The sequence below is a fragment of the Gymnoscopelus braueri genome, assembly GCF_963280865.1.
Source record: "Gymnoscopelus braueri genome assembly, chromosome: 13".
Taxonomy (NCBI): Eukaryota; Metazoa; Chordata; class Actinopteri; order Myctophiformes; family Myctophidae; genus Gymnoscopelus; species Gymnoscopelus braueri.
Window position 1 is genome coordinate 39,711,474 of NC_137615.1, and position 14,613 is coordinate 39,726,086.

Sequence of the window (14,613 nt, forward strand, 5' to 3'; positions counted from 1 at the left end):
CTTCAGTATGTCCCTCTGGAAAAATAAATTGACAACACTGGGCCTGCTACAGGCCCTGCAGCAGATGTTGTGGAAAACTGGAGAAGAAAAAAACTCTCCAATATCCAAAAGAAAATATGACTGCCTGATTCTTGCAGCAAATGTGTTATATTCGAAAATAAGAGATGTTCTGGTGATGGCCGGTTGAGTTTTTTTGTTTTACTTGTGGAGAGGATAGGGACAGGGAGGGAAGTGGACAGTGGTGGAAAAAGTACTCACAATTTTTACTTAAGTAAAAGTATCAATACTGCAATGTAGAAATACCCTGTTACAAGTAAAAGTCCGGAATTCAAAATTTACTTGAGTAAAAGTACAAAAGTATTGGCATCAAAATGCACTTAAAGTACCAAAAGTAGAAAGAACTCATTATGCAGAATGTCCCATTTCACAAGTTTTCAAATGTATTATGTATGAAATGTGTGAGCATTGTAGATCAGCTGGTTCAAGTGGTTAATGTTATGTTTTGTAATAATAACCAAAATCTACAAAGTAACTATTAACTTAAAGTTTTCAAATAATCCTAGTGGAGTAAAAGTATAACATTGCCCTCTGAAATGTAGTGGAGTAAAAGTAAAAGTGTTGAAAATTGAAAATACCGAAGAAAGTAAAAAAAAAAAAAAAAAAAACTCAAAATTGTAAGTACAGTATTTAGAGTAAATGTACTTAGCTACTTTCCACCACTGGACTTTTTTGGGTCAGAGCCGAGGAGGACTGCCCATCCATCCATGGTGGTGGAGAGAGGGAGGGAGGGAGGGAGGGAGGGGAGGGGCGGAGCAGCAAGCATGCGCTGAGCTGGCAGAGTCTGGGGGCTGGGATCAGGGAGAGACGGAGAGGAGACACGGGCTGGCTCGGTGCTCCGGGTGGTGCTGCTGCTGCTGTCTGCTCTTCAGGGGGACGGAGGGAGAGAGACCACCGCAACAACTCAGAGACCACCGCCAGTACAGCCATACTGAGGCGAGGCAGCGGAGAAAAGAAGAACGATCAACACCGAGAAAACTAAAACAAAAATCTCCATCTCCCCCCGGTCTGAATCCACACGGGGGGAGTCGGCATCTGGAAAAGAGGAAGAAAAGAAGGGAGACCCCCCTTCGTGACATCTCTCCCAGCGCACCCCTCCTATGCCCCCAGGAGAACGACCGACCACCCATAGAAACCCCCCCACCCACCCACACACACACTTGACCAGCGTTGCCATTAAGCGATGCGTTTTTTTTTTTGTAATCTAGGAAACAAATCAATTCATTTTTGATGCACTATAACGTAACCGGGTGGTCTTCGTCTTGATACTCACGAGGAACAGTGAAGACTATACGGATTTTTTTGGGGGGGTGTTTATTTACAATTTTTGACGGGTTTCTGGTGGCATGAAGATCATCATTCATTCCACGGCAACTGACAACAACACTATCATTTCATAGACGATCCATGTGTTTTTGAACATCAGCTGATGTCTTATTTGTCCATGTTTAGAGATAGTATTATTTACAACAACTGTCTGGGAGCGGGCCGCCTCTCTTGACACCAAAACGTGTCAGTAACTGTATTTCATTATTATTATTTTTCAACAAAAAAAATCTGAATCGAAGAAATCCAAGGAAGAGTCGCTTCGCCTGTGAAGTTTTGCACCGATCGAGGGGTCAAGTGGGAGATATCTCGGCCATATCCACGACATTTTCCCTGCAAGGTAAGCGACAACTCTCTGCATCCCACTCCCCGGACTTGTCTCTAAACTGGTGACATGCAGTGTTGCCAGGTTTTGTGAGAGAAATGAGCAACCAGGTCTATGAAAACAAGCCCTAAAAGAAGCGAGAACATAATTATCTACAAGCTCACAACGCGTCGCGATCTGCTATTCCCCCCCCCCCCCCCCCCCCCCCAAATTATGAATATGTTTGAAACATTTTAACAGCACAAATCTTGTATGGGTGGTCCCTGGGCCTGGCATAACATATTTTCAGATGGGGGTCCGCAGACAAACACATATTAATTTGGGGGTCCTTGACTTGAAAATGTTTGAGAACCACTGGTTTTTAAACAACATTAGGAAACGAGCCCAAGTAAGCAATTACACTTAAGAAACAAGACCCCCCAAAAAACAATAATCACAAGCAACTTTACAGAAAAACAAGCCCAAAGTTGCTTATAATAAGCGGACATGGCAACACTGCTGGTGACATGTTGGCATCGGGTACAACCCGGTTCCGTTTTTGTGTCCAGATCATGTCCAGAAATCATGTGCAACATGTTGTATTTCATGGCGTGAGTTCACGCAGGGCAGCACCGTCCAGACCCTCAGCCACAGTCAGTGACCTATTTTCCGAGTGTACACACAGCGGTGCGTTGGCCTCGGCGTCAGTCATTCCTACAGGCTGGAGTGGCTGTCAACAGTGTTGCCAGGTTTTGCGAGGGAAATAAGCAACCAGGTCTAGGACAACAAGCCCAAAAAAGAAACCACATGAGCAAGTTTAAATCTATATTCATCAGGTATTTGAAAATAGCCGACGAAAACAACTGAAAAACAAAGCCGGCAAAAGAAATTGCCGATCTACAAGCTCACAACGTGTCGCGATGCGACGCGGTGTGAGCTTGTAGATCGGCTACTTAAAAAAAAAAAATCTTGGAGAAAAAGTGAAAATATATAATATATATATGTATTTTTGGAAACATTCTAACAACACACGTTTGGTATGGGAGCCCTGGCACAAAACATTTTCAGATGGGGGTTAATACATTTGAATTTGGGGGTCCTTGATTTGAGAACCACTGGTTTAAATATATATACATATATTTTAAACACACCCAAATAAGCAACTACACTACACTTTAGAAACAAGTCCCAAAAAACCGCAGCCCGCAACTACCAATTTTTACAAGCAACTTAACAGAAGAGCCCAAAGTCGCTTATAATGAGCCGACATGGCATCACTGTGGAGTGACTGTCACATCCAGGCTGGCTGTGACCGTCATGATGCTGTCTGTATACGTGCGTCGCCAGCAGCGTCTGTAGAAATTAAGCAGACGCAACATTTTCTGGTGTCTGGCTGTCTGTGTCCTCACGGAACTACCCCCCCCCCCCCAAGAGATCAGTGGTGTAAAGTAACTAAGTACATTTACTCGTACTGTACTTAAGTACAATTTTGAGGTTTTTTTTTTACTTTACTGGAGTATCTCCAATTTTCTGTACTTTTACTTCTACTCCACTACATCTCAAAGGCAAATTATTATATTTGAACTCCACTGCAATTATTTGACAACTTTAGTTACTAGTTACTTTGTAGAGTTGATTATTATTACAAATCATACATTACCCACCCCTATATACCTTTCGGCCATTTGAAAATAGCAGATCTACAATTGTTTTTAATACATTTGAAAACGTACATTTTGATACCATTACGTTTGTGCTTTTACTCAAGTGAATTTTTAATTCCGGGCTTTTACTTGTAACAGAGTATTTCCACATTGAAGTATTGATACTTTTACTTAAGTAAAAAAATGTGAGTACTTTTTCCACCACTGCAAGAGGGACATTTTACAACACTGTCACAAATCCCCCATCATCATAACTCAGCCAGCTGCTGTGATGCAAGATGAAGGCTTGACTGAGCTCCCTGTTTTTTTTCAGTGAGTTTAATTTGACTCAGAGAGAGTACAGAATATGCAACCTAATGGACCGTTATATTTGTAGACTCTCTGAGCTTACAACAAGGGATACATTAACACTGAGGATTTAATTTTACTGGCTGTACTAAAACAGTTATTTATACCTAGTAATCTCTCAGTGATGTGGTCCTAATTAAGTCATAACTTGGAACCGTTAAGGGCTTCTTCTTAGCCTGTTGTCAACATCGTTGTCTCCAATTTTTCCATTTATGATTTAGGCCTTGGCCATGATGTCAAAGTTAGCTGAGGCATGTCACGGGGGGAGGGTGGTGGGGGGGGGGGGGCAACGATGAGCATTGGGGGCCTGGGGCCTTAGATAAAGAGCTGCTTATCCTCCAATTAAGCAATTCCACTGTCCCCAAACCCTAATTGTGTGCACATTGCAACTGGGGTTTGGGACCGGCGGAGCCTCTCTCTCCATTGGCTGCCTCCCATGGGCCCATTGTCCCAGACAGCGTCGAGGGGAAAGAGACGAGCCCTGCCAAGGCAGAACCTAACAAGCCCTCGTACTAGAATGAAATATAAGGGCCTGATCATTAGACAGCATTAGGCTACAATAGAGACTGAGGCACACTCAGGGGGGTGGCGGTGGGAGAGGGGGGGGTGCGTTTCAGTTCTGAAAGCGTGTAGGTCGGTGGTACATTTAGTGTCGGCACACTGTATAATACGGACTGTTCATTTAACTCTGAATCTACAAGCTATGTTTATGCGACGACACCATCATACAACAAAGTGTGACATAGGACCTAAATGGTTAAATCAACCCTCCAGGTCTATCCGTGTATATGAGAGTAACTTTGTATGTGTACAGTAAACTCCTCAGTGTCAATTCATCCATTTGTATTGAGCTCCCTGAACACCCAGGATGTGTGTGAGTGTGTGTGTGTGTGTGTGTGTGTGTGTGTGTGTGTGTGTGTGTGTGTGTGTGTGTGTGTGTGTGTGTGTGTGTGTGTTTCAAAAAGATAGCGAGCGTGCGATTCTGAAGGAGTCCTGGCTCGGTTCCCACTGGACCTTTCTCAAAGTATGTGGGCTTAGAAGAACCCTGATTTATACTTAGTCGTGCGCCGGACGGTGTTGCCTAAAATAAGCCATCTAAAGCCTCACTATGTAACTTTCTTTTAATGAATAAAATACAATTTTGTCCAATCTGTATGGTAGAGCATGTTAATACAGTATAATATATATATTGTATTAGTGCACCGGTCTTCTATTGAGACATTTAGATCGTGTCAAAGGTCACGTCTCACCTATAGACAAAGGATCTGACACAAATCTTGCCCGCAACTTGCGCAGGAAACCCGGGTTCAAATCCGGGTTAGAAGAGGATAGTTACATAGTGCTGCTTTAAGTATAAATCAGTCCGAAGAGTGAGAGAGAGACAGCACAGGGTGTACTACTAACCCACTCTGGAGTAGAGAGTGGGTTACCTCCATTCCTCCCAGGCCTCTGCTGCCATTTAATCCATAACCCCCCCCCCCCCTCTGAACCGCCACCAGTGCCACCAGCTCCAGGTGCTCGTCATCACATCCACAGCCCAGCCGCTTTGTTTATCCAATCAGCTGATGAGATAGAGGTTCACCCACAGGTCAGCCGTAATATCCATTATGAACAGACACGGTGGTATATCGATCACTGTTGTGCAAGCTGCTAGGTATTTAGGGAAATGCCTCTGTCTCTCTCAGACACACACTTACACGTTCACGTGCACACACACACACACACACACACACACACACACACACACACACACACATGTAGGCCTGTCACAATTATTACATAATCGTCTAATCGCTATTATGTTATATAATCGCAATTATTTTTGCATAATCGTCATAATCAATTCCATGTTAAAAAAAAATCATATTTTCAAAAAATGTCAAAAATAGTGGACATAGCAGATCTATAAGCTCAAAACACGTCGCGATGCGATGCGTTTTGAGCTTATAGATCTTCTATTTCCACTATTAATGTTTATTTTTAAGTATAAAGTAATTAAATATGTGTTATTTGTCATATCTGCCCTGTGCAACTTTTATTTACCAAAGCTAAAAGCCAAACAGAAATGTCCAATTTATTCATAATGTTCCATAAATTTTCAACGACAGAAACACAATTAAATCGTTAATCGCAATTAATTGAGTGATAATTAATCGTCAACTTAAAATTGTAACCGTGACAGCCCTACTTACACGTGCGCGTGCACACACGCACACACACGCACAGACACACATATACACGCACACACTAGTTGCACAGACTTCGTTTTTCACTGTGTCTCTCGCCGAAAATAACACTTTCTGCGACAGACACCATCGTACGACAAAGTACGAACCAGGCTTTAGAACAGATGTGTCCACACTGGGGTCCAGCTGTGCATCCCCGTTGCGGCATTCCACACTCAAATATTCAGGATGTGTCTGTGTGTGTGTGTGTGTGTGTGTGTGTGTGTGTGTGTGTGTGTGTGTGTGTGTATGTGTGTGCACGCATGCATATGTGTGCTGCGCACCTGCATGGGCAGCCTGTTTTGCTGTACATATTCTCATTCTGACTGCATGCTTGGCCAGATGTAGATACTTGGACAGCTGCTGGGAGCAACAGTGTGTGTGTGTGTGTGTGTGTGTGTGTGTGTGTGTGTGTGTGTGTGTGTGTGTGCGTGCGTGCGTGCGTGCGTGCGTGCGCTCAGCTTTGGTGCATTCCTGGTTCAAGCCGCAAGCTTGACACCATCTCCTCCACCACCGAGCAGACATCATCTGTTCCAGTAATCAGCCATAGTGGATAATAGTGGATATCATCGCTGTCAGGCAGAAACCTGTCTCCATATCTCATCTTTTTGTGTTGTTTTCCTTCATACATGAATGCCCTATTTTATGCCTCATTGTATGACAGTGAAAGTAGGCTATTTTCGTTATTTCTGAAAACGGAACAATACTGAAATTATTTGCCTATGCCCAAAAACTAGGGACGCCAGTCTGTCTGTTTGTTTTATAAATATTTAACCAATGAAAAGTGTTAACAAGAGCTTGTGACTAAATAATAACTACATTGGCTCCACTGGAACACAGGTTCTTTCTTCCCATTTCCTGAAAAGTAACAGGTTTTGGACATTTAAGGTTTGTGCCCGACCGCGACGATATAATGTACAGTAAATACTTCATAACCGACCACTGTGTGAAAGTGTGAAATGAAAATCCTAATGGCTTTTGGGTGCTTTGTAGAATCCACCTTTATGGACTTGGAGGCGGCCCGGCACCTCCCTATAACTTCCTGTGTCATGTGATCTGAGCCCTTTTCACTGTAGCTATGATGATGACATCATGGCTCTGAGGTCCCGGGGCCATGTGAGGGGAAGACAGCTGCTTTTTAAGGGGAAAGAGGTACAACCCACCCACTGGCATATTCCTGCGTCATAGAGCGCAGCCACCAGGCATGTGGCGGAGGCATGGTCCCTCTAAGCCACAGAGTGGCTGTACTTAACGTTTTCGAACCAGCTAATGAAAGCACACTGCGTTTGACATAAATTAAATAAAGTGTGTTCGATTCACTCGTAATCAGGGGGGAGAGCCCGACACTACACGGAAACGTCCAAGAATGCATCCAGACCCCCACCCCAAACCCCCGCCTCCTCAGAGTACACTCTCATCTGAAATCTTAAGGACACTGAATTCCTTCACACGCAGTTGTCAGTCTGTGGCCCATACCGCTGAGAATATCCCCGAGGGAGGGCTGGTGATGCTAGCTCTCTCCTCTCTCAGTGGACGGGGGTGTGTAAAGTGGCCCAAGCTATGCTAGTGTTTGAATTAATATCGCGGCGGGGGTTCCGTAGCTGCTGGGGGATCACGGTCAAGCTGAAAGGCAACTCAGCAGCAGGGGGGGAGGATTATAGTGACCAGTGAATGGGGGCATCATGCGGCGGAGACAAGGCTCCTCGTGCGCGCTCGCATTTATCTTCACACGGATAAGAGCCACTTAATTGTGCCCATAGATCCACATGACAGGGGTGTCCTTTCCCCGGTTCAGTGCAAAAAAAAGACAAAATTAGAGCTTGACAGCAATTAGTGTTCCGGCAAGCCGCTCTGTGAACCGACGCAGTGCTCCCTCGAAGAATTATGGCGACTATTATGCTGTGCCGTTGCTCTGACACGCTGGATGGGGTTGCGCATCCCAGCTTGTTCTGACCTTTGCTTGGGATGAAAATTGTTGCCAGAGGAGGTATGCTTTTCCATGTGTGTTTATTTTATTGGAGTAGTTTGGCAACAGGATGAGGTGTATAAGATTACACTTGTGATGTGATTCCTTTTAAATTTGCCTTTAGTATTGCGTTTGATTGAGTCAATGACGCTCTATGCACAGCAGCGATATTGGGAATGAATTGGGCCCCTTCCTTACTTCCTTCACAGGTGTTACCAATGATACTAATTAAGGCTCTGTTCCATTTAGTGTGGCATAGTGGTTGTCTTATTTTCAAGGACCCCCATAACTCTGAGAGTGTACAAATGGAACCAAATGGACCCGTAAGGTCCATTTGGTTCCATTTGTACACTCTCAGAGTTACACACCCACCATAAGGGGCCATTTGGGAACCACAATAGAGTGTTTCTAGTGAGCCAACATGCACAATATCAGCACCCTGACCAGAATGGAACAGAGCCTTCATTAGTATCATTGGTAACACCTGTGAAGGAAGTAAGAAGAGGCCCAATTTCTTTCCAATATGGCTGCTGTGCATAGAGCCTAATTGTATTAAGGTTTCTTATGTTTGTGATACAACACCAATTGACTTGGGTGTCCTTTGCCACCTGTTTTGGAACAATTGATGTTATTGCTAATTTCACTGACTAGTTTGGCATTTTGGGAGAATTTGTGGTCAGCATACACTACAGTTTTTCCATGTCATTGAGCTGGTGGGAATTCAATGATGCTGGTTGTACAACAAGTGTAAGTCATAATATATTGATTTGACAGCAAGCTGACACCATAAATTAACCAGACTCTGTCTACTCTACTACACTAGCTCACGCCATCGTCAAAACAAACACTTTCCACCAAAGACTCTATTAGAACTGAACTACAAATGTAAATTCAGGGAATTGTAGTGTACAATTGGGGCATGCATACAGCAGACGGTACTCTCAAGTCTGCACAGTGATATAGTCCAAAGCATCTAGTTAATTTTGTCCACTATCTTGTCAATAATGGTTGCCATGTGCGGGCCAGCAGGGGAGGTGACACATAGCATAGCATGGAGTGCAACAGCATGATCTGTCTCGGTGTGGGGTGGTGGCCAGGCTCATGACCCATGCATAGCCAACAGACACAGAGCGGATACAGAGTCCAGAGGAGCCTGACTCACACTACTAGCGCATGAGCTGAAGGAGAACAGTGCATTCCGCCTTCCTCCCTGGCTGGCTGGACCCACAGACCATGCATTTTTCCCCAGTTAAACTATAACCACTAATCACCACGCCGTCTCACAATTTCCTCCATAAGCAGACCATTTTTTGGCCCCTAGAGTCAGTTAAAAGGCCTCTGCAAGAGGTATATCGTGCAGTACCCCTGTTCAAATCACCTGCGTGGGACATCCCAGATGCCAACAGGGCTCTCAACCTATGGGCCGGAATCTGACACACTGAAGTGTAATGGTCAGTTCCTGTGCCGCGAGTCTGCAGGGCTGCATTTCCAAAATAAACACAGACAACTCAGTGCCTCACTCCAGCTACCCCACCCTACCTCTCTCTCCCTCTTGCTCTCTCTCTCTCCAACCCACCCACCCTTTCTCTTTTTCTTTAATGCTCCTCGTGTGCTCCCTGCTCAATGTTCCTATAGCGTGAGAGAATTTCAGCTTTTGCAGAACCCTTCAGACAATACACAGACCATGTCTGGGGCAGGGCACACTCCATGAGGAAAAGTAAGAAAGAAAGAACATAGGAACAACGCCAAAGTGTGAAAGAATAACAGAAATATAAAGGAGTCATTAGCATACTAGGGGTGGAGGGAACGAAGCAGTGCAGCTTGTTTTTACAAAGTCCATTTTAGGTTAGCTCCTAGGAGATACTTAATGTTTAACTCCCAGATGATATTAAATGTGGAACCAAGCTGGAGCCCACGAGATATGTGGGAGCGTCGCTCAGGAAGCATTTGAGCCGTACAGTAACATGCTAGCAGTGCAAGCAGTTAACGTGGAGACACAGCTGGTTTGTATTATTATTTACTTGCTTGGCCAACACCCTGGATTCTCCAGTATACCCACAATAGCACTGTAGCCCGTACAATAAGGCCGAGGTATGTATGTGTGTTTGCTTGTTTGAAGAGCGAGAAAGGGGAGGAGGGATATGGGGCGGGTGGGGTAAGAAGAGGGGGGTAATTTAAGCGAGGGTGAGGCGTTGCATGCAGAGGAGAGGAAAAAGAGTGAGGGAATGAGGGAGGGATTTTTTTAAATGTTTTTGTTTTCAGAGAACGGGGATGAAGGAGAAAGATGAAGTGAGGCATTTCTCAGACTCGAACGAGACTCTCAAGTCTGGGCCTGGGCCTGGCTCTCTGTCTGGGCATATCCAGTCCTGTTAGCAAGCTACCAGACTCTGCCCCTTCACCCCTCCCTCCCTCCCTCCCTCTAGCCCTGACTCCCCGGGACACCATCGCCTCGCTTTTAACTCTGTTTCCCTTCCTTCCCTCCCTCACATTTTCCTCTCCCACTTTCCACGAGTCCATAGCTTCATAATATAAGCTCAGCTGACATTATATAAGACGTTCATCATCTTATACATGCAGAGAGAGAGAGAGAGAGAGAGGAAAAAAAAAAGCTTGGTCTGTAACTATTTACCCTCTCTGTGGTGTCGCACAGTTGTTGCCAGCACTAATTTAATTCATATGGTACTCTAGCTGCTTTATCCTTATATGGGGGACTTGTATTAGTTTGGGTACATTCTGTATTACCTTTGAGGTTAGATTTTAGAAAGTAACATCTTACTATCGCCGTAGATTATCTTTCACGATAGAGCATTCATCCTCAATTCTTATCCAGTGTAGTAGCAGTGGTGGAAAAAGTACTCAAATTCTTTACTTAAGTAAAAGCAATATAGCAATATAATATAATATAGAAGTACTCTGTTACAAGTAAAAGTCCAGAATAAAAAATTTACTTGAGTTAAAGTCCAAAAGTATTGGCATCAAAATGTACTTAAAGTACCAAAAGTTAAAGCACAAAATATTAGAAAAAGCAGATCTACAAGCTCACAACGCGTCGCGGTGCGACGCGTTGTGAGCTTGTAGATCGGCAATTTCCAAATAGCCTATGTACAAAATAAGGCTAAAGTGGTTAATGTATGTTTCATAATATAATAATTTATATCTGAAAAGTAACTAGTAGCTAAAGTTTTCAAATAATTGTAGTGGAGTAAAAGTACAATATTTGCCTCTGAGATGTAGTGGAGTAGAAGTAAAAGTATTGGAAATTGGAAATACTCAAGTAAAGTACAAATACCTCAAAATTGTACTTAAGTACAGCACTTGAGTAAATGTACTTAGTTACTTTACACCACTGTGTAGTAGTAAGTAGTTAGTTTTAGTAACTTACAGTGGCCATTTTGAATATTGACCGAGGCACTGTCTGAACACACAGCCTGTTACAGCGCCTGATTGCTTCAGTGTCCTTGTTGCTTATTTTGTTCCGGTCTCAATAAATATTCCCGTCAGTCACGCTGAGCTATGCCATAATTGATTCTAAATGCCATTATTGACCCCGGGACAGATGAGGGTGTGAGGACATGAGCATTGCGCTGACCTTCAAGACTAACGGAGGGAGAGTCCTCTCCTACGTTCATTGTTTCCAAGGCTGTCGATACGAGATTTACATTTATTAAACCTTTATGGATCAATGACGTGATTCACAATGATAACAAATGACTTTGGACACATTAAACATGAAGTGGCAACCTTCGGATCGGCTTATCTCTGCTTCCTGCTGACTCAAATGGACTATTCTATAGCAGATTCTATAGCAGATCTACAAGCTCATAGCGCGGCACCGAGTGCTGCGCTATGAGCTTGTAGATCTGTATTTCATTTTGAAAAATCGTGAAAATGTGTGCAAATCTTTGAATATCTCCTTTTCTGTAGCGCACATTTTTAACTCTGTTACAACTTCTGGGGGGGGGGGGACCCTGGAACAAAATATTTTGAGATGGGGTCCGCGGCCAAAATTCATATAATTTCGGGGGTCCTTGATATGAAAAAGTTTGAGAACCACTGATTATAGCAACATAAAAAAATAAAATAAAATAAACTAGGAGTTAGAAGACATTTGTAGAATCCCCCCAGAAGCAAAGATTTGAGTTAAAAAAGTTTGCTTTAAAAATATATATATTCAAAGATTTGCTCAAATTTTCACGATTTTTCAAAAATAGCAGATCTACAAGCTCATAGCGCGGCACTCGGTCCTTGAGCTGGCATATCTGCTATTTTTGAATAGCCAAAGAAATCTAAAAAAGATTATTTCCCGGTATTAATGGGTTACCTGCCATTGCACTAGTTCTGTTGAATCGAAATAGAAGTACAATGCTGTACCAGTAAGCTTAATTCATGCTTTGTTGTACGACCTTGACGATTGCTGATGACAATCCGAACACTGAAAATGATCTTTGCAGAGAGACGTATCCATTCAGCAAAGTATAAATTAGCCATTAGGACCAAATCTAATTACGGCCATCTCTCTCCCTCCATCCTTGCTCTCTTTATTTTTCTATCTCTCTCTCTCTCTCTCTGATGGAAGTAGCTTCAGATGAAAGCTGTAGGGTGGAGCCTGTTGCTCAGCATGATCCAAGACCGGAGAAATACAGAGCGAGAAAAGGAGTGGGAGACAGATAAAGGGAAAGAAAGAGGAAAAAGGGCTGTCATGTTGACCTTGTCTGGCAGCCAGCCTTCGGAGGAGAGCGTGGAGGGGGGAGGAGAGCGGGAGGGCGCCATGCTCAGAGAGAACCGGTGCCCCCCTTGCGAGGGGAGAGACCACAATGGCTGCAGTTAGGTTGGCACGGTCCGCCGCACAAAGGAAAACGAACACAAGCTTTGTGTTTACAAGCGTGTGTGCGTGCTTGTGCGCGCTTGTGCGTTTGTGCGCGTGCGCGTGTGTGGTACACTAACAGGGCACCCACATTTAAAGATGCAGCGGCTCCCTGATCCCCCCGTCCCCGGTGGTGCGTTTGTCTCCATCGCCCCACCTTCTTTCAGACCGCCAGGTCCCCCCACCACCCCACACACACACACACACACACACACACACACACACACACACACACACACACACACACGTACACACACGCACACACACATATCACGTCACTTCTACTAATTGCTCTCTGCTGTTTTGTGTTTCTCCCTCTTCCTGTTTTCTTCTTCTTTCAATATGCTTTGGGTTTGGGAGCTGAGCCCCTTCCCCGTTCCTCCCGGCCATGCACGCACGCACACGCACACACACACACACACACACACACACACACGCACACGCACACGCACACGCGCACACGCACACGCACACACACACCCCCCCCCCCCACACACACACACACACGCACACGCACACGCACACACACGCACACACTTATACACTCACACTCATAGTCTTGCATGCTAACAAGCATACACATGGCCACTCCCTGGCCAGAAGTCCTACTGCACATCTGGCCCGATGCCCCCCCTCCTCTTGGCTGGCTGTGCCCCCCATGCACCCTCCCTTGCCGTGTGTGTGTGTGTAATACAGCGTGGCTGGTGCACAGGTGTCACCCCGCCCTCCCCTGCATGGGACGGGGTGTGGTCGCTATAGGAATTCTGGGGCAAGGGAACAACGGCTGGATGTGGAAACGTTACGCCACACCGCCCCCTGACGTGTCCAAAAGGCCTCAGTGACACCACCACGCAGACGGAGAGATGCTCAGGAGAAAAAAAAGAAAAAGTACACAAAAAAAAAGAAAAAAAACTCGGCGACCACCCCCCCCACCCCCCCGGAGGCTGCGTTGCATAAAGCTGTTGGTGGGGATCGTATTACCCAGGCTATTGAATAAGAAGGGCCAGCTTCCCAGGGAGTTCACTATGTGCCTTTGGCTTATTGAGTTGCGCGAGCGAAAGGGAACTGGCTGTGTGGGTCAGTGTGTAAAGGCGCAGGGGTTTGTTTCTCAGGCGTGTGGTGCCATAATATATCCCCATCCAGGAAATGACTGTGAGACAGGGCCGCACCCCTCCCAAAGCTGGAGCGGTACCCAACAGTGTTCTGGACTGAACTGAACAACACACACAGCCCAGCCTGCTGTGCAACTAGCATGTGTGCGAATATACAGTATGTACTGTATGTATGAATGTGGGTATGCATGTGTTGTGTGTGTGTGTGTGTGTGTGTGTGTGTGTGTGTGTGTGTGTGTGTGTGTGTGTGTGTGTACACGCATGTATAGGTTCCGCACATTTCGTCTGTGCATACTGTACATGCGTGAGTGAGTGTGTTTATCTTTGGTTTAATAAACAGTCAAATAAATTAGAACCCCAAACAACCCTCTCTTTACCCAGAGCGCTGTAAAGCTGCAGTAAGCCGCCCACCCCCACCCACCCCTTCATGCTGTCATTGGGAGGCGAAACCGCACCGCCCCGGCAACTGGTGCTGAAATACGGCCCAAGGTTGTTCCTTATCGTACCACAGTTTCCATACGCGAGTCACCCCTATTAATCCTGCTGTTAGCTGCGTAGGAGAGGGAAGGAGGGAGGGAAGGAGGGAGGGCTGGGATAGAACGAGAGAAAAGAGAGCAAAATCTGGACCCCCTCCCGTTTCCCTCCTACCCAGTGGCTTGGAGTCGGCGCTGGGTTTTCACCACCGAGGGAACATAACAAACACATCTCCTGTAGAGTTCAACCGCAGCTGCCTCTCGCTCGCCCCGA

The 14,613-nt window shown here is 45.2% G+C and overlaps 1 protein-coding gene across 1 annotated transcript in view; it reads left to right on the plus strand.

Moving 5' to 3' along the window:
* Positions 1-867: 867 nt before the first annotated feature.
* The window catches only part of glis2b (GLIS family zinc finger 2b), a 40,322-nt gene continuing 26,576 nt past the window's right edge, over positions 868-14,613 (plus strand). The window contains exon 1 of the mRNA XM_080446809.1: positions 868-1,723. The gene's annotated coding sequence lies outside the window, so the exon portion shown is untranslated. The remainder of the gene's footprint in view (positions 1,724-14,613) is intronic.